Source organism: Rhinolophus sinicus, linkage group LG01 (genome assembly GCF_036562045.2).
Source record: "Rhinolophus sinicus isolate RSC01 linkage group LG01, ASM3656204v1, whole genome shotgun sequence".
Lineage (NCBI taxonomy): Eukaryota > Metazoa > Chordata > Mammalia > Chiroptera > Rhinolophidae > Rhinolophus > Rhinolophus sinicus.
The window spans coordinates 34,236,588-34,257,783 of record NC_133751.1 but is presented as its reverse complement, the minus strand read 5'-3'; the positions used below and the strand labels follow the sequence as shown (position 1 = coordinate 34,257,783).

General features: G+C 40.6%; 1 pseudogene; it reads right to left on the bottom strand.

Annotated features, from left to right (window-relative positions):
• The window catches only part of LOC141570732 (uncharacterized), a 33,023-nt pseudogene extending 19,177 nt beyond the window's left edge, over nucleotides 1–13,846 (bottom strand).
• Between the last annotated feature and the right edge of the window lie 7,350 nt (nucleotides 13,847–21,196).

Here is a 21,196-nt window from a genome sequence, read left to right as displayed (position 1 = left end):
TTCCTGTTCTTCACATACTCTTTTTTTCCCCTCCCCTCTAATACCTGGCGACCACTGATCTTATTGTTCCATAGTTTTGCTTATTTCAGAATGTCATATACTTGGAAACACACAGTATGTAGCCTTTTCAGATTGTCTTCTTTTACCTAGTAATACACATTGAAGTTCCTCTATGTCTTTCCATGACTCAATAGTTGATTCCTTTTTAGCACTGAATGATAACTACGTTGTCTTGGTATATTGTTTTATCTTCCATTCATCTACTGAAGGGCCTCTTGGTTGCTTCCAAGTTTTGCCAATTGTGAATAAAGCTACTCTAAACAGCTGTGTGCACATCTTTCCAACTTCTTTGGGTAAATGCCAAGTAGTATAATTGCTGGATTGTATGTGAAGAATATATTTAGTTTTTTAAAAAACTGCCAAACTGTCTTCCACTATAGCTGTACCATTTTGCATTCCCACCAGCAATGAATGAGTATTCCTGTTTTTCCATGTCCTCACCATCATTTAGTGTCATCAGTGTTCTGAATTTTGGACATTCTTATAGGTGTACAGTGGTATCCCACTGATGTTTTAATTTGCATTTCTCAGATGGTATATGGAACATCTTTTCATATACTCATTTGCCATCTGTATATCTTCTTTGGTGAGATATTTGTTAAAGTCTTCAGCTCAGTTTTTAATTGGGTTGTGTGCAATTTTTTGTTGTTGAATGTTAAGTGTTGTATATATTTAGAATTTTTTTTAAATGAAATTAGTTTTCAGGTTATATTGAACCTCACATTGCTCACTATGTGATTGCAGCCACTACTTTACTGTTATCTGGCCATACAGGTAACAGAAAAATAAAATACATCAGTTAAATTTGTTGAATTGTTTGCTCACTCACTTTGTTGAAGTACAAAAGGTTGGAGATACATTGAAAGCATGTTAAGCCTAGGTAAATGTGAGGTTATGTGTAAAAAAACAAAAAAACAAACAAAACAAAACAGATTTGTGTTATTTAATTCCATGATAAGTATTACCAACTGTATCAGCAGATGCAGGGTATTTAAAAAACAAAAACAAACAAAAAAACCATCTATTCATATTGTGCATTAAAGTTAGATATAACTAAAACACAGTGTCAATTTTAGTGCTTGTGTCAAAGATTTAGCCACAAGATTCACATATTTTGTGCCTGTATTCAGAACTTTGATCTTATTATCATGGTCAGAATATTAATTGAGAAATTTCTTTGCCATACCCACAGGAACCATTAAAAGATTTCTTGAAATAAGAATATAATCACATTTCTTTTAAAAATGACAGTACTTGTCTTTATAAAAAATTCATCTCTTTAACAAGATTCAACTAGACTTGACTTTTATGTCTCTATTGTCACAGATTTTTGGGGTCAGCTACACACATACTTGCTGGCAATGAGTAATTACCTAAAACTAGAGTGGTATTTTCTACTTATGCATCCCATGTTAGGATTCCATTTCTACCACATGAAATGTTTCTGCATAATAAATAGATTCCATTGGTTTTATATTAGTAGTCTAAATGCTGAAAATTTTCTAGGTATTTGTCCAAGGCAAATGAAAACATATTTCTATACAAAGAAATGTGTGTGATTGTTTAAAACAGGTTTATATAAAATAGATTAAAACTGGACACAACCCACATGTCTAGCAATAGGTGAAATAGTAAATAGTGATGTAGTGATGAAATACTATTGCAATAAAATTAATGAACTACTAAATGAAACTAATAATATGGATGCAGCTCAATCTCAGTGAAAGAACTCACACACCAAGATTTAATTATTTCATTCCATTCCATGACTGAATTATTACATTTATGAAGCTCTTTTTAAAACACATTTAATCTGAATTAATGAAACATGTTAATTGTTTCCTAAGTTCTGGGTATGGGAGAATGAGGCAAAGGGAAACATTCAGGATGATGGGAAAAGTCCGTATCTTGAAGGTGTTGACGGCTACATGGATGCATAAATGTGTTAAAACCATGGAAATATATTATTGAAATGAGAGCATTTTATGTATTTAAGTTTTACCTCAATAAATGATTTTGAAATATGATTCTTCTTTAAATCATGCAGATATGTAAAAATTCTTCCAATTATTAGTTGTCAACATTTTAGTTGCCTTTTCCGTGTTTTTCTTGTTAATTCTTCATTACTGGGAATACTGCATTTTCTTTTTAGAATAATGGATTTTTATTCTCAAATTTAGTTTTGTATTCCATTGACAGTAAGTAATTGTTTAGATTGAATTCCAAGTTTTAATGATTTTAACAATCTTTTTAAAATAGTATTTTTATGAAGATATACACATAATTGACATGTATAACCAGATATTTCTCAACCTCAAAATCTTAACTTGATTTATTTCTTGCTCAGTTAAACATAATCTTTCAATAGTTCATTTTCAAGAAGCAGGTGATAATAACAATAACAAAAATAACTCACATTTATTGTCATGTATCAAAATATTCATTGTACATTTCTGTCCTAAATCCCAAATCTCAAAACCTTAGGATTTTTTTTTTTGTCAAAGTATTTTAAAATTTATTTGCCTTTGCTATAACATGTTTTATAATAAATTTTCTGAAAGTCCATGTATAAAAAAATAAAATTAGGTACCAGCATGAAACTATGGCTATATACATACATAGATATAGGTATAGATAGATAGATAGATAGATAGATAGATAGATAGATAGATAGATAGATCGATGGATAGATAGATAATAGATATAGATATAGGATAGCCTAGCATATTAAAAGAGTCTCTTGTTCACATTATAATAGCTTACAGCAGTAAAACTCTGAAATTTGAGCATATATCTGTATGCCACACTTTTTTCTCATCTTTATTGAGATATAATTGACATAAAACATTGTGTACATTGAAGGTGTGCAATGTGATGATTTGATACATGTATATATTGCCAAATAATTACCACAATAAGGTTAGTTAACAGATCCATTATCTCACAAAATTGCCATCTTGTTACGACGGTGGTGGTGTTGAGAGCATTTAAGATCTACTCTCTTAGCAAGTCTCAAGTATATAATACAGTATTATTAACTATAGTCACCATGCTATGTATTATATCCCCAGAACTTATTCATCTTACAATTGGAGGTTCATGCCCTTTGACTATCATCTCCTCATTTCCCCCACACAGCCCCTGCCCCTGACAACCTTCCTTCTACTCTGAGTTCAGCTTTTATACATTCCAAGTAAAAGTCCTCATTGTTGTTCAAATTTTATTGAAGTGTAATTCACGTATCATGCAATTTACCTGTTTAAAATACACAATCCAAAGTTTTTTATACATTGACAAAAATGTGCAACCATCATCACAATTTTAAAATATTTTTATTATTTTGTTCATTTTCTAAAAAAAGATCCCTCTTCCCTTAGTCATTACTCCCCTGTCCCAGCACCACCCCAGCCCTAGGCAACCACTAATTTGTTTGCTGTTACTATAGATTTGACTATTATAGACATTTCATACAATGGACACACATTATGTGGTGATTTGTGATTGATTTGTTTCACATAATATTTCAAGGATTTATTCACACTGTAGCATGAACCAGTACATCATTTGTTTTTTATGATAGCTATGTAATATTCTGTTTCATGAATTTACCTGATTTATCCATTCATCAGTTGAATGGGTATTTAGGTTATTTTCACTTTTTGGCTAGTAATAGGAATAATGCTGCATGAACATCTGTGTATATTTTTGTGTGGATATATTTTTATTTGTCTTGAGTATATACATAGAAGAGGGTATATGTTTAACCATTTGAGAGTCTGCCAGACTGTTTTCCAAAGGGGCTGCAGCATTTGACATTCCCATCAGCAGTATATGAGAGTTCCAACTGACCACATCCTTGTATTAACAAATACTTTTTATAATCTGTACTTTTAATTAAAGCCATCTCAGTGAATAAAAAGTGTTATCTTATAGTTTTGTTTTATATTTCATTGATGGCTTATGATATCATACACCTTTTCATCTGCTTATCGACCGTTTTTATATCTTCTTTGCACAACTACTTATTCAGATCTATTGCCCACTTTTAGTTGAGTCATGTGTCTTCTTATTATTGAGATTTAATGACTTTGTAAATATTCTGGATTCAAGTTCTTTATCAGATATAAAATTTGAAAAAAAACAATTTTCCATTCTGTGGCTGTATTTTCACTTTTTTGATGGTATTTTTTGAAGAACAATGGTTTTTAATTTTGATGATGTTCATTTTATCTATTTTGTCTTTTGTTGCTTGTGCTTTTGATGTCATACCTAAGAAATCATTGCCTAATTTAAATTCACAAAGTTGTCTATATTTTCATTAAAGTGTTTATAGTTTTTAGCTCTTACATCTAGATATTTCATCCATTTAACTTTTTTACTTTATTTTTTATATGTTGATATCCAGTAGTTCCAGCCCAATTTGTTGAAAGATTGTTCTTCTTCAACTGAATTGTTTTGGCATCCTCGTCAAAAATCAATTGACCCTAACTGTTAGGGTTTATCCTGAACTTTAAATTCTATTCCATTGATCTATATGTCTATCATTCTGCCAGTGTCAGACTCTCTTGAGTACAGCAGTTTTATTTTAAGTTTTGAAATTTGGAAAGGTGAGTCCTCCAACTTTGTCCTTCTTTTGCAAGGTTGTTTTGACTCTTCTGGGTTCTTTGAATTTCCATAAGAGCATATTAGGATCACTTTACCAATTTATTCAAAGAAACCATTGTGGTTTTAATAGGAATTATGTTGAATGTAGGGATCAATTTGGAAAATATTGTCATTTTAGCTATATTAAATCTTCTGATCAATAAATATGGAATGTATTTCCATTTATTTAGGTACCTTAAAATGTCTTTTAGTCAAATATTGGCACTAGTTTTAACCTAGAGTGAACAAAAAATTGGGAAGACTAAATACCTCCTAAATTTTACCTTCTGTTTAGAAAGTTTGGGTTCAGCCAACAAGAGACAGTTTAGCTGTTATTGAAAATTAAAGTAATTTAAAAAAAATTTAGAAAGTATTCCAAGTAGGAATAAACTTAATTTTCACAAAGTATCTTAGACATGTGATAAACTTATGGAAGTTAACTGTTAAGTCTGTTTCCCTATTTAACTCATATAGAGTAGTAAGTCATTTGGAAAACCCATTCATGTGCTTTCACTGCTACAATTTTAGCACTTTATTTTTTTTAATACTAGAGTGTATCTTCAATCTTAGTACTGCTTGAAATGAAAATGAATGTATTTTAAGTTACATTACTGGTAATACAGGCTAATATTAAATGTAGTTTTATTAAATGACAATTCTAATGAAAAAAATTTAGGCTTTTAATTTATATCCTTTTAGTTATGCATTTTATAGAGATGACTCATGCGTTTTCTTGTTCTATAGGTGAACAACTTTTTCTGGACGTAACATTAAATCTTCACTTATTAAGAAAGGTAGCTTCACTGTCTTTCCAAGATTTATGCTTTCCTACCATATGCTCATTATGTTATTAACTGTAAGTTGACAAGTTATTTCAATTTTTATAAAAATTCAGATGTCACAGAAGATCATAGTCTGTTTCAGAGATCTGGGACAGTATTCATACCATTTTTATTTAAAAAAAAAGATATAATCTACATGGCTATTACAACAGCAATAACAACAACACAATTTAAATTTATTGAATTCAATATGATAGAATTGTCTTTTTCTTTCATAATAATAAACCAAAAGTAAGTATTTCTTTCTTGTTTTATTTTGTTCCCCTTTGTTTTTCCTTCTCCCACACCTAAGATGACTTCTCTTTCTGGGTCCTGCTTCTAGTAGAAACTTATGTCACATCTGCATATTAGCCAGCAGAAAAGCAGAAATCCAGAGGGGAAACATATTTTTTTTAAGTTCATGACTCTGATGTAACACATGCCACTTTTGCTCAAATCCTATTGGCCTTACATCAGTCACATGGACACATCTACCTGTATGTAGTACGTGAAATGGACTTTAAAGCTAGGTGACCATGTTTCCACCTAGATTCAGGAACTGTATTCATTAAGAAAGGTGGTTGAAATGAATATTAGTAGATAGCTCCGCCTGTATCTTTTAAAAATGCTTTAGAAAACTGAGGCCCTGAGAGAACAAATTGATTTATATATTATATAATCATAATTATATATATATATATATATATATACACATATGCATATATATATATATACATATACATATATGTATACGTTACATAATATAAAACATATATAATCAAAAATCTATATATTCTGATTTGGTAGCTGGACTAGAAACAAAAGCCAGGTGTATTTATTTTCAATCCAATTTTCTTGCTGCTATGGAAATATATTTTAATTTAATGGAGTGGAAGTAGGAACAATGCTTCAATATAATTATAATTTACTTAGCTTTTCTTAAGTGTAATAGGGCTGCTATGAGAACTATTTGAAATATAATGTATAAAAATATTTATCACACTGAATAGGAACAACAAATATGTGTTAATGCCCAAATTTGAAATGATGGTTTCCAGGTTGCTAAATCCAATAGTCAATTTTATGGTGTTTTTTTTTAATTTGTTTGTCATACTTCATGTATATACAACATTTGACACAGATGACTTCCTGTTTGTAATTTTCTTTTCTTAGTTTCTTAGACTACACATATAAAACTTTCTTCCAAATTATTGGTGTCCATTTCTCAGTCTCTTGTGTTGTCTTCTTTTTCTACCTCTTTAACATGTGAGTACGCCCTTGCTCAGTCTTTATTTCTGTTTTCTAATGACACTCACTCTTTTGGTAATAACAGCCAAAATACTTAAGATAATATTATGTAGAGGATGATAATTTCCAAATTTTTAATAGAACTTCTCACAGCTCCAGACTTTATACTCAATTCTTTAACAGACATCTCCACTTGAATTTATCATGAAGATCTAACATTGCACATCCAGGTGGGATTCCTGCTAGACCACAAACCTGCTCTACATGTAGTCTTTACCATGTTTTCCCAAAAACAAGACTGGTCTTATATTAATTCTTGCTCCATTAGGGCTTATTTTCAAGGGATGTCTTATTTTTTAATGTACAACAATCTACATTTAATCAATTACAGCCCATATCATCTTCTTCTGGAAAATCGTCATAACATACTAAATGCGTCCATCTGGCTGAGATCTTAACTGGGCTTATTTTCAGGGTAGGTCTTATTTTTGGGGAAACATGATACCTTCTCAGGTTATAGGAACTCCATTCCTCTAGTTGTTTAGACCAAAAGTGTTGGAGTCCTTCTTGAATCCTCTCTTTATCACCTATTGCCCGTCAGAAAATCTACTGCCCCTATATCTTCAATGGACTTCAAAATGTGAGCTCTTTTATACCCACTTCCATTCCTACCACCCTGGTCAGATCCTCATCATTTGCTGGTCTCCTAAGAGACATCCTGGCCTCCATCCTTAGCCCTTTATGTTCTATTTTTTCAACACAGGAGGAAGAGAGATGTGTCACAAGGAGATGCAGCTGAAGGAGTGTGTCTAGTAAGCCCCATCAGTATCTAGATCAGCTGCAAACTACAAAACATTAAACTTTGAGCCTGATGCCATAGGTAAGTGAGATTTATGGGGAGTTGGAGATGACAGTTTTATTTTGCATGTGAAGGAAATGGAAATATTGTGGATATGGGGCAGACCAGGCCAGACTAAATTGTAAAACATGGTAATTGATATGGCTAACTATGCATGTCCGTTTGCAGCATGATTTTCCTACTTTGCTCATCAGGAGATGGAGTTTATTTTCCCACTCCTGTAATGGACTGGTCTTGCTGACTTAGACTAATAAAATACTACGTAAATGATATTTAGTGATTTCCATGGCTAAGCCACGTACAGTTTCTTTTCTTGCTCGTTTGGGATTCTGCTCTTAGGCTTCACTATATGAAAGCCAGTCTTGCCTATGAGAGGATGAGGAGCCACATGGATGAGACCAAACCCTTCCCTGTGGACTGGCAGTAGGACACACCTACTGCCAGTGTTGTAAAAAGCCATGTTGGACCTTCCAGCCCAGCTACCCCACTCTGCGCATACAACTGTATAAATATGCCCAGCCAAAACCAACAGAGAAATTGCTGAGGAAACAAATGAAAACTTGGAAATAACAAGTTAAGGTATTGTTTTAAAACACTGTTTTGGGGTGGTATGTAATGTAGTGACGGCCAATACAACTCCTGAATACCCTGGTTGAAATTGCAAACTGCTCTCTGACATCCATCATTACTTATTCTATTCTATTTTTCCATAACACTAGTGACTTTTAACAAATTATATAATTTAATTATTTTTAATTTTTTAATTGAGTTATATAATTGACATTTTATATTAGTTTCGGGCACACAACATAATGGTTTGATATTTATATATATTGCAAAATGATCACATCAATAATTCTAGTTAACATCCATCAGCATCCATAGTTACACATTTATTGTGTGCAGTGAGAACTTTTAATTATTGTTATTTTTATTGTTTGTCTCATCTACACAACTGTCAGCACTAAAATAGTAGACATTTTTATCTGGTTTATCTAATGATACATGACATAGCAGGGATTAAATAAATAAATGAATGAGTTAATAAATCTTAACTGTAATATAGTGTTAATATATTTAACATTTCTGGGAAAAGTATCAAAGTGTGGTGCTTTATCACCTTTGTAATTGTGTCACATCACATGTTGAAAATATATTTTTATCAGCTTTTTATTTTTACTTATATGGTTATTTCTCAACTATTTTTAGTTTTAGGAAAACATTATTTTTAATTAATTTATTATTTTAATCTAAATCCATTTAATCATATTTATAGAATAAAGTTGACTCGAGTTACCTCTGTAGGCCTTATTATTATGAGTTGAGAGAATTATAAAGCACAAAGAAAGCTCAAATATGGCAAGTACTTTAGGGCATATTTTACTAATGGATGGAAACCTAAAAATCTGTTCAGATTTCAATACAAGCCTGAGCAAACTTTCAAACCCAATCCCTGCCACCAACTTCAAACAGTAAAGAAAGAATAGATAGGCTAGGGAAAGGTGGTTTCGAAAGGGAAATGTCAACATGCTCTCATAGCTTTCAATGTCAATGGATCTCACATTTCAAATAGTGCCTTGTAATACCAGACTCTTGTGACTCTAGCTAATCTCTCATTATTTTTCCTAGCACCTATCAAAGGTTTTCCTAACACCTATCAAAGGTGTTAACAATATAAAGAGTTTTCCATTGAGGACTAATGCTGACTTCAGCCTTTTTTTTTTTTTTTTCTGTTTTAACCAATAATCTCATAGAAATGCTGAATATTTCCAGAGCTGCTGAATTAGGATCCTGATCTATTTTCCCGGGAATGGGATTCCGCCACTACTGAAGAATGGAAACGGAGAATCTGGAGAGGTAAGTGAGGTTTAAACTGAAGCAGTTTTTATTGCAAAAGAGTAAGACAAAACGCACAGGAAAAAAACAGCTCTCAGCGGAGATCTGTGGAGAGTTGGGATTCGCATGAAACGTCCTGTGGGCTAGGCTCTGCTGAGAACTATAAAAGCTCTGAGTCAAAGCTGATTGGTCTTCTAGAAGTAGGCAGTCAATCTTGGTGGGCTTCGTAAACTGATTGGCTTTGTTATAAGCGGATGCCCTAACCCTCTACACCTGGGCTTTTGGCAGGCTTTTTAGCTGGGCTTTGTTACAAGCTGGATGCCCTTTCTTCCCCATGGACCTCTGAGCCAATTACTCTGGCTTATTCTTGCGAGTCCAGCATTCTGAATCTATTATTCAGCCATTAAAGTTACTTCTTCTGGCTTTGTTATTGTCTTTGCCTTAATTCCCCTCCACTGTGGCCATTTTCCTGAGTGACTATGATTTTCTATCTCAATCCCCCCTTTGAAGACGTAACTCTAACTGCCCTTAGAGAAAGGGACAAAGACAGCTCTCTAGCTGTTTCCTATTGAGGAGGGATGAAGTATGAACCAGCAGTGGGCTAGTCCGCCAGAGGGCGGTCTAACGGCCTACAGCAGATAGGCAGGCCTTTGAGTACCATTTGTAACTTAATGGCTTCTAGGTGAGAAGAAATAAACTGAGTGAGTAGGTTGAGGATGCAGGGCCCAAATGAGAGTAGGAGAAGGATCAGTAGTGGGGCTACAAGGGGCCACAGCCATTGTAGGAGTCTGGCTTTAAGGGGCGTCCACCAGCCTGAAACATTTTTGATGGACATTATTAGGTCATCAGCAGTGTCTAAATGGGTAACTATGGACCCAGTATGATTTATGTAAAAACAGCATTTCTCTTTAAGATATACACAGGTCCCTCCTGCATAGGACATTAACAAATCTAGTGTCCGTCTCTTTTGAAGAGCTACCCCTGCTAGTGAGTCTACTTGTTGGGCAAGCTGTCCCATTCAGGCGGTGGTTTCTTTTAATGCCTTTGCTAGTTGGACAGATAGAGAAACAGAAGTTCCACCTAAGGCTGCACCAGATGCTCCCAAAACTCCGGTCAGGAGCAGGATTAAAACCAGTGCCACTGCAGCCTTTCACACCCTAGGGCATGATTGTTTTAAAACATGTGGCACATTGTTGGTGCTGGGAACATAGTCTGTCATTGGAGCTATGAAAGCAAGGCTACAGCGGCCTGTCCAGCCATGGGCTAAAGTAACATTGGTCTTAGTACCACAGAAGAAAAAAAGACCCTCTTCAGGTATTAAATTAAAATTAAACCCATAGGTGTAGAGGGTCTTGTGTCTGGCTGACCGAAAGAAGTATGTCCCGGTTAAATTTTGTCAGATTATATCCCAATCTGCCTTGGCTCTTTTGGAGAGTCTGGGAAGGGTAAATTTTAAGGGAGAACTGGTGTGTGGAAAGGAGAAGTCCTGAGGCTAGATTGAGCTGAGAGGTATTGCAGACTATATGGGACCATCGTGCTGAACAGGATTGGTTTGAGATCATTTAAAAGGACACCCTCCCTAGGGAGGATGGTAGGGTGTTCTAAGGAACATGTGATATGTAGTGCAATCTTTGTATGTTCTTAGGGTGTGGTGTCTTAAGGAATTCCAATTTCGTTTTCTAGAAGTTGGGGTGACCTTACATGTGAACTTACATTGGGAGGGGGGAAGTTGTCCAAGGAATAATTCCAGGCATATTGTCTGGGGGTGTTTTCAAAGCAAAGTGGGAAGGTGGCAGAGGTGTTAAGGCCTAACCTATCTAGCCAGGCAACAGTCTGGGTTTCATTGGAACAGGGAGTCTGGTTTTTTTTACCCGCCATGTCTTCCCTCCAGGTGGCTAGGAACAGCTTCTCAACATACTCATCGGGGAAGGGGTGAGTGGAAGAGATTGAGGGAGTATCAGTATAATTAGCCTGTAACCAGGTGAGAGCAGAGGCAGGGATAACGATCTACAGACTCCTTCCCCCAGATCTGGCAGTCAGTTAGGTTAAAGGCAATTGCCATTCTAAAATTCCCTGTCTGGAGAGTATATGTGTCGCCCAGAAGAGCCGCCAAGATGCATCATGTAGCCATCTTAAATCTCAGGGGAAATGTGTAGGACTAACAGGGTGAGTCCCATGAACACAGTACAGAATAGCTTTAAACTTAATCCTGCCCATGAGAGACCTTGAAAGCAGAAGAGGGGAGTGGGATCTAGAGCCCCACAAAAGAGGGAGGCAGCTAGAAAAAGGAGGAAGGCCAGTAAGAGAAAAATGTAACCTTTGATTATTGTCTCCTTGGGGTTAAGTCCCAACATCTGAACACTTATCTGAGCAACATGGAATCAGTTTTAGGTCTCCCTGGGGATGGCCAGAGTATTTAGGGCTCTGATCTGGGGGTGTCTAAGGTTTGACTTGGGAGTGGTGGATCCAGGAGTTGAATTCTGGTACTTTCATTGCAGTGGGAGTGGAGAAGATTACCACGTAGGGGCCTTTCCAGACAGGATCCAGACTAGGAGATAGTCTGGGAAGAGATTTAATAAGAACCTCACCCCCCTGGGGAGAATAAAGGGCTGTTTTTTCCTCTGGCTTGTGATCCCACTATTTGCTGGATAGCTTGTTGGAATTGGGCTAAGGAAGTAACGTTGGGTTAATTCTATAGCTTCATGGTCTACTAGCAGGTCATTTGTTCAAAGGGCCAAATAGTATTTCAAAAGGGCTTAGGCCCCTTTTGCTAGGCGTGTTTCAAATGCAAAGGAGGGCTATTGGAAATAAGGCAGTCCAGCTTTGGCCAGTCTCTTGGGATAGCTTTCAAATACTATGTCTTTCGATAATGTCATTGGTCTTTTTTACCTTGCCAGAGGATTGGGACTGCCAAGCACAGTGGAGGTGGTAATCTATTCTCAGGGCCTTAGAAACCTCCTCCGTGACTGTGGACTTGAAGAAGGGCCCATTGTCACTCTGGAGGGACCAGGGGAGGGCAAACCTAGGTATAATCTGTGATTAGAGCTTCAGTCCTACAGAGAAAGACCTCAACCCGATGTGTGAATGTGTCCACCCAGACTAAATTATTTTTATATCCCTTAGCTTTGGGCACATGTGGGAAATCCAGTTGCCAATCTTCCCCTGAGTTATCTACCCTGTCTTTGTATCCTATGGGTGCCCGAGGATGTATGTATTAAGGGATTGTTTCTATTGCAGACTTCACAAGAAGTGAGGATGTTTTTAAGTTTTGTGAATGTCTCTGTGAACAACCGCTGAGCCATTTGTATGGTTTTATCTTGTCCTAAATGAAAGGCCTGGAGTTTTGAGGACCTTCTATTGATTTGCTGTTGGGAGATGTAGGCGGCTGTCCTCACTTTGTTGCCACCCTGTAGGCAGGTATGTATAGCCCCTTACTTTGGCCCATTGTTGCTCCTCCAGTGTGTATTGAGGCCAGACTTATGTTACTGAGCCATCCCAAACTAGGGGAGCTACCACCAGATTGTCTGGTAGCCTCTTTGGCCATTTGATCTGTGAGACAGTTTCCCTCAGAAACCTCATCACTTTCCTTTTGATGTCTCTTGCAATGTATGATTGCTATTTCTCGGGGGAGGAGTACCAATTGGAGTAACCGGTTAATCTCCTGGTGACATTTAATGGGAAACCCAGTGACTGTTAAGAGATCTCTTTCTTTCCAGATGATCCCATGTGCATGTAAAATTAAAAAGGCATATTTGAAGTCAGTATATGTTAGCTTTTTTATCTTTGCTTAACTCTAAGGCTCGGGTGAGGGTAGTAAGTTCAGCTAGCTGAGCGCTGGTCCCAAGGGGCAGGGCTTACTTTCTATGGTCTTACATAGGGTGACAATAGCATCGCCAGCTTTGTGGGCCCCGTTTTCTATAAAAGAGCTCCCATCAGTAAAAAGCGTCCATTCTGGGTTGTCTAGGGGTATATCTTGTAGGTCTTTTCTGGTCACATAGGTCTGAGCTAATACTTGTTGAAAATCACACATGGGTTCTATGCCCTCCTCAGGTAGGAAGGTGGCAGGGATCAGGGTAGAGCACGTCCTGAACTGTGTTATAGGTCCTTCTAACTGTAGAGCCTGATATTTTAAGAGGCAAATGTCTGTGAGCCAGTGACTATTTTCAGTATTTAGTAATCCAGATATATCGTGTGGGGTATACACAGTGAGGTCTTGTCCCAGGGAGAGCGTGAGGGCTTCTGGCACTAGGAGGGCAGTCGCTGTAACTGTCTGGAGGCAGGCAGGCCACCCACAAGCTACGAGATCTAACTCTTTGCTCAGATATCCTAGCAGTTGTTGGGAAGGTCCTTTTTGTTGGGTTAGGACTCCCAGCGCCATTCCGTTCCTCTCTGTGACATAAGATGTAGTGCCCCCCAATCGGAAGGTTCAAAGCCAGGGCAGTTAGTAAAGCCTGCTTTAAAAGGTTAAAAGCCCTCTGGGTTTCAGAGCACCAGGTGTGTCCCAGCTTCCAGTTATCTTGAATAATTTGGTATAAAGGCCTGGCTATCTCCCCATAACTGGGAATCCATAGACGGCAATATCCTGTGATGTCTAGAAATCCTCTAAGTTGTCTGAGAGCCCTGGGGAGGTGGTATGTAAAAATAGGCTGGACCCTATCTGGCCCTAGGGCCTTCCATCCCTCTCAAAGAGCTAGGTCTATATATTTGACTGTATTTTGGTATATCTGGGCTTTGGACATAGACATTTTGTAACCCTGGGTAGCTAAGCAATTTAGGAAGGCAGTCGTTCCATGGCTTGTAAGGCTCTCGGAGGGAGCGCACAACAAGAGATCATCTACATATTGTAACAGAATACATTGGTCAGAAGAGAATTCAGACAAGTCCTTTGAGAGAGCCTGTCCAAATAAATGTGGACTATCTCTAAACCCCTGGGGAAAGACTGTCCAAGTGAGCTGCAAGGTTTGGCTTTCGGGGTCCTCAAAGGCAAAAAGATATTGTGAATCAGGCTGTAGGGGAATGTAGAAGAAGGCATCTTTTAAGTCTAAGACAGTAAACCATTTGGTTTCTTTAGGTATCTGGGCTAAGAGGGTGTACGGATTTGGGACTATAGGGTGAAGGGGGAAAACTGTCTCATTAATGGCCCAGAGGTCCTGTACCAATAGATATTCTCCGTTAGGTTTTTGGACTCAGAATGGGGGTGTTACAAGGGCTGTTACATGTCCTAAGGAGCCCCGTCTTTTTAAGGTTATTGATAATTGAAATTAATCTTCGTCGAGTCTCAGGTTTTAAAGGGTATTGTCTCTTGCAGACAAGAGCGTATGGGGGTTCTTGAGGTAAACAGGGATTGGAGTAGCCATTAGGGCATGGCCGACTCTTCCAGACTTGGCCCAGAGCTCAGGGTCAATGTCTGTCTCTATTACTGGGAGGCAGTTGGGAATTTGTCCAGGGGCCAGAAGGACTACTGTTCCTAGTTTTGTCATGAGGTCTCATCCCAGCAGAGGAGTGGGACTTTCTGGCATGATAAAGAAAGGGTGTGAGAACAGTAAGTCACCCCACAAACATCCCATAGGTTGTGAGAAGTATTTGGTGACTGGTCTTCCAGTTAGTCTGCGAGTAGTTACATAGTTGTTTGAGGGTCCCTGGGTTGGAGAGGAAAATGGAGAAGGTGGCTCCCATATCGTGAAGAAAGTCAACAAGCTTTCCCTCTATTTCTAAGAGTACCCAAGGTTCGGGGGTCCCTATGGGCAACTGGGGCGTGGGAGCCATGGTTAAAAACCCCGGACTGTTTCAGTCTCATGTGGGGGCCAAGCTGTACACGACTATTCTCATAGGTTGAGACCTCCAAGGACATTCTGATTTCCAGTGGTCTCCTTCACAGAGGGGTCATGTCCAGGGCTGCCCCCAACCTCTGAGGACGGCCTTTTTCTAGTGCCTGGACCGTCCACATTGATAACAATTAGAATTCTCCTGAGTCTGTCATGGGACGGTGGCCTGAAGAGCTGCCACAGCATCTCTGTTTTCCTTCTACTCTTTCTTTCTTTGTCCTGGGTCTCCTCTTGATCTCAATTATAGAACACGGTATTGGCTATTTTACGCAATTTTTCTATGGTGTCTTCAGGCCCTATAGCTAACTTCTGTAGTTTCTTGTGAATGTCTGGGGTAGCTTGGGTTACAGATTTGTCTCTAAGGATTATGTCTCCTTCTAGAGTGTCTGGTCTGATGGAGGTGTGTTTGATTAGAGCTTCCCTAAGTCTCTCTTGAAAAGCAGAGGGGTTTTCGTCTGACTGCTGACTGATGGTAGAGAGTTTGGAATAACTGAGGGGCTTAGCCCGCGTCTTCTGCAATCCCACCAAGACATACGCCAGAAAGTGTTTCCTCTGCCAGTTTTCCATGGCCATATCGGGGTCCCATTGGGGGTCATTGGTAGGCACTGCATGTTTCCCTGTGGGGAAGGCTTTCCTGATAGGGTCTTGTCTTGTCTTTTCATCGTGGTATACTAAAAATGGACCATTCCCGAATCACTCAGTGGCTTGTAGGGCCACTTGTCTCTCAGAACTGGTAAGCATCTGGTTAAAGATTAATATGGTGTCCTTCCATGAAAGTTCAAAGACCTTAGTTAGGTTTTGGAAGGCCTCTATGTATTTGTCCAGGTCATCTGAAAATTTTTCTAGGTCTCCTTTTATTTGTTTTAGATCTTGTAGGGAGAAAGGAACCTGGACTCTGACTGGGCCGAATTCCCCTGGCATTTCCTGCAGGGGGAGCAAGTTGGGCCTATAGTTGTGCGTCCTTTTGCCAGAAAGTCCCAGATATGGGAGGCAAGAGAGAAAGGGAGTCGGGCGACTGGGATAGAGGGTTTAGTTTCCGACATTGGTGTATTATCATTGGGGGTAATTTCCTTAGGGGGGATCCCTCTCAGGAGTTGTCTCCTCAGGTGGCACCTGTTCTTTAGACAGAAGATTATCCTTAGGAGTTGGGCAAGAAATTACGGCTAATAGGGCTGGGTCTACTTTACAGGTCTTACAAAGGTCAGGGTTCTCTCTTAAAGCAAGCAAAACCTGAACATAGGGTATCTCAGACCATTTGACTTCCCACCTGCAGAACAGATCTAATTGTATAATAGTATTGTAGTTGATACTTCCCTCAGGAGGCCAGGTTTCCCCAACTTCTAAATTGTACTGGGGCCATGCTTCTGAACAAAAGAATATCATGCACCATTTCTTCAGGGTCTGGGGGTCAAACTTATCCCAATGCTTCAGAATGCATTTGGAGGTGGGGTAGGCGGTTGAGGGCTGATTGCCCATTCTGTGAGGGAGAAGAAGAAAAGGCATCCCTTTGTAGCTCTTTTCTCCCACTATTCTGTCTAAGGCATACCTTAGACCTCCCCTGTGATCAAACTTGCTGCATGACCAAGAGTTAGACTGAAGGGTCCGGATGGCCAGGATTAGTCATGCTTACCTGGGCAATCTGGACCGGACCCCGAGTGCCTGCCTGCTGCTGCCTACCCCTGTGATAGGGAACCTGTATAACATGTCGCAAACAATGAGCCATCCTACAGTGGAGGGATAAAGGGCCCTACTCTGAGCCTCCCGGAAATTGATGGTGCGGGCTATATGGAAGCAACTCCGTTTGAAAAGAGTGTAGATGAGGGAGTACATGGCTAAAACCTGGAGGGAGGGAACCTGCCTGAGGGATACAGATTTTAAAGAGTCCCAGCCCTGATGGGGGCTAAGGAAGATTGTAAATACCCCAGAAGGCCTCAAAGAAGGAGTTCTGTAAGGTACAGGGAATCAGGGATAAGGGATGTGGTTCTGATGACCCTGCAAAAACAGAGGTGTGAGAGAAAAGCAGCGAAATATTCAGGCTCCCCAGGGATGGAGGCCCAGATGTATGTGGGTTGCTAGGCAAGAGCTAGTGTAACAGCAGCAGTGGGTCAGGGAATAAAACAACAGAAGTGGTGAATGAGGAACTCAGAACAGCGCCATCGGCGTTTGAGAACAATGAGGAGATCCAGTAAGATTTTATAAGGAATTCTGTCAGGTGCCTATACAGGTGATCTGTGGTGACTAAGGAAGTTCTATAAAAACAAAGGTCCATTTTCTTTTTCTTAAAGATTTTATTGGGGAAGGGGAACAGGACTTTATTGGGGAACAGTGTGTACTTCCAGGACTTTTTTCCAAGTCAAGTTGTTGTCCTTTCAATCTTAGTTGTGGAGGGTGCCGTTCAGCTTCAAGTTGTTGTCCTTTCAGTCTTAGTTGTGGAGGGTGCAGCTCAGCTCCAGGTCCAGTTGCCACTGCTAGTTGCAGGGGGCGCAGCCCACCATCCCTTGCGGGAGTCAAACCTGCAACCTTGTGGTTGAGAGGATACGCTCCAACCATCCGGAAGCTCAGGGGCAGCTCAGTGGCAGCTCAGCTCAAGGTGCCCTGTTCAATCTTAGTTGCAGGTGGGGGAACCCATCATCGCTTGCAGGAGTTGAGGAATCGAACTGGCAACCTTGTGGTTGAGAGCCCACTGGCCCATGTGGGAATCCAACCGGCAGCGTTCAGAGTTAGGAGCATGGAGCTCTAACTGCCTGAGCCACCAGGCCGGCCCAAAGGTCCATTTTCTTACCTTAGGTGTTGCAGAGATCAAGATGCCGGGTGGGTGAGGAGGTCAAATGGGAAAGACCCCGGACCCATGCCTCACAGGTGTTGAGGATAGGGAAAGCTAGGGAAAGTGTGATAATGTTGGAAGAGTCAGTCCAAAGCACCCACTATGGGTGGTTGGACTGGCGCAACCACCGAGGCCTTTGGGACCCGCTGCAGAGTTGCAACGGCCAGGGCCCTGCAATTACCTCTGTGGAAGCCACCGCCAGATGTGTGCCAAGGATGTCATTGTTGTGTCCGAGTGGGTTGTGGCCCCGGGATAAGGTGTCCTCGATTCTGGGAGCTGGAAGAAGATTCATGGAGCTGAAGGCAGAGTCGGCATACTTTTTATTCACAAGCTTTCTGGACACAGCCAGACTCGTAGGTGGACATAGCCAGCCTCGTCAGGGTACAACCAGCAGTTCTCCCGGCAGTCAGCAGTCAGCAGCCAGCCTCATAAAACGGCAAGACCTTTTGTACAGTACAGAGACAATAGTGGTGCACAGCCAAGGTGCTTGTATAAGTGTATAAACAGTTACATCTTCAGGATGGATGGTGCCTGCGCAACACTCCCTCTTATGTAACCGGTGGGTGGTTGAGTCAGTGCTGCTGGATGGCCGGGGAGGGAGCCTAACTGCTGACTCCTTTGCCCCTACTGTCATCCTTCCAGTCATCCTTCGTAATAGAGAAGCCGGGGGGGCAGGCCACTGATATTCCAATGCCGACGGGGGATCAACAGCCTCCATTTCCGGAACACCTGTCCTCCCAGGCTTGTAGGTCGGCAGCTGCGCTAACCTCATTTAAATGGCTGACAGAGGCCCAATTTTTTGAGAGAGAGCCCTAAAATAAGAGAAAACCTGGCCAGGCAAGTGGTAGCAGAAGCGGCAGCGGAAGCCGTGAAGTGCTTAGCTTACCTTACCTTACGTCCCCTGATGTATTTTCTTCGGAATGGGATCCCGCCACTACCGAAGAATGGAAATGGAGAATCCAGAGAGGCAAGCGAGGTTTAAGTAGGAGCAGTTTTTATCGCAAAAGCGTAAAAGCACAAGCGAAAAACAGCTCTCAGCGGAGACCTGTGGAGAAAGGGGATTGAGCAAAATGCCCCGTGGGCTGTGCTGTATTGGCAACTATAATAGCTCTGACTCAAAGCTGATTGGTCTTCCATACCTGGGCATCCAGTCTTGGTGGGCTCAGGAAGTCGACTGGTTCCCTTACCTGTACCTGGGCAGTTAGTCTTGGCGGCGTCGCAAGCTGATTGGCTTTGTTACAAGCCGGAAGCCCTTTTTTCCCCATCCCCCTACACCTGAGCCAATTACTCTGGCTTATTCTTGAAAGTCCAGCATCCTGAATCTATTATTCAGTCATTAAAGTTACTTCCTTTAGCTTTGTTATGGTCTCCGCCTTACTTCCCCTCCACTGCCTTAATTCCCCTCCACCACGGCCAATTTTCCTGACTGCCTATAATTTTCTTACTCACTATGGTTTTTAGCTTCCCAATTGCTAAATTGCTTGTGACTAGATAGATTTTTCTCCCAATAAATCAACTATTTCGAACAACCCAACATAGAACATAATGCAAAATATGACTTGAAATATTGGAAAGTAAACACTGTCCCACTCCTCCCACTGTGTAAATTAGAGTATTCATATTGGTCAAGATTATACCACATCTTACAGTTTATATTTATCTCATTCGATCATCACCTGAACCTGTGAAGAAACAGGGGTTTCATGAAACTTAAGTCCCTTAAAAAAAGTATTGTGCGGAAGGAGTCCCAGAGAGCAGTTTCCAGGTTTTCGGCCTCACATAAAAAGGTGGCGGCCCGGGTACTAGATGGCCATCAGCTGTAACTGGTTGGCCATCAGCTGTTACCAGTTAGCCATTAGCCACTGATATAACTGCCGTGGCTAAGATAGCAAGGGCGCATAGCAGTTAGCAAGTGGGGTCGGTTGGTAGAGAAGCTGACGGCAGATTGCAGATCGTGTGCTCCTAATTCTTGTGTCTCCAACCCAGCCGCCAGCGAGAATATAGAGGTATGTTTCCCCTATCTATGACTCTGTGGGTGTTCCTTTTTGGCCTCACCATATCCTGCGTTAAGTGGAGAACGGGACCAGGGACCCCATGTGGGGACAGAGCCCCAGAAAGCAGTTTCCAGGCTCTCGGCCTCACATAGACAGGTGCTGGCTCAGGTAGTAAATGGCCATCAACTGTGGCTAGTTGGCCGTCAGCTGTAACCAGTGAGCCATTGGCCACTAATATAACTGCTGTGGCTAGGCTAGCAGAAAAATGGGGGCTAGCAAGAAGATGGTGGCTGGGCTGGCAAGCGTGGATAGCAGTTTGCGAACTGTGGGTCTAGCCTCCAGTGAGAGTATAGTGCCGCCAGAGAGAATGTAGTGGTATGACTCCCCTACCTATGGCTCCGTGGGTGTTCCTTTTTGGCCTCACCATATCCTGTGTTATGTGGGGAGCGGGACCAGAGACCCCGCCTGGCACCCTGCACGACAAATGATGCAGTGAGCAGGGTCCCCCACACGACACCCCACATGACAAGTGTTTTAGAAATATGGAGAAGCAACTCTGTCTCTAATACTAATCCATTTTGCACCATAATGCGCTCACTCCTATTGGCACTGAATGGTGATTTTGCAGTTTGCGTTCTCTGGAAACACATTGTTGTGTGGTGCGGTCTGCGGGGCATCTGGTCCCGCTCCCCACATAAGAACGCAGGATATGGCTAGGCCAAAAAGGAACACCCAAGGAGCCATAGGTAGGGGAGTCATACCACTATAGTCTCACTGGAGGCTGGATTCACATGATGTGCGACCTGCTGTCTGCTTTCTGCCAACCAACAGACTCTCTCTTTGACTTCCTCGACTCCCCTCAACTCCCCAACTAGCACAGGCGCGGCAGCTATATCAGGGGCCAATTGTCTAACTGGCTATAGCTGACGGCCAACTAGCCACAGCCAATGGCCATCTACTACCCAAGTCAGCACCCCATCACGCGAGGCTGAGAGCCTGGAAACTGCTCTCTGGGGCTCTGTCCCCACACACATATAAGGATGAAGTATGAACTACAAGCTGTTTATTAAAAATAAGCACGTGTG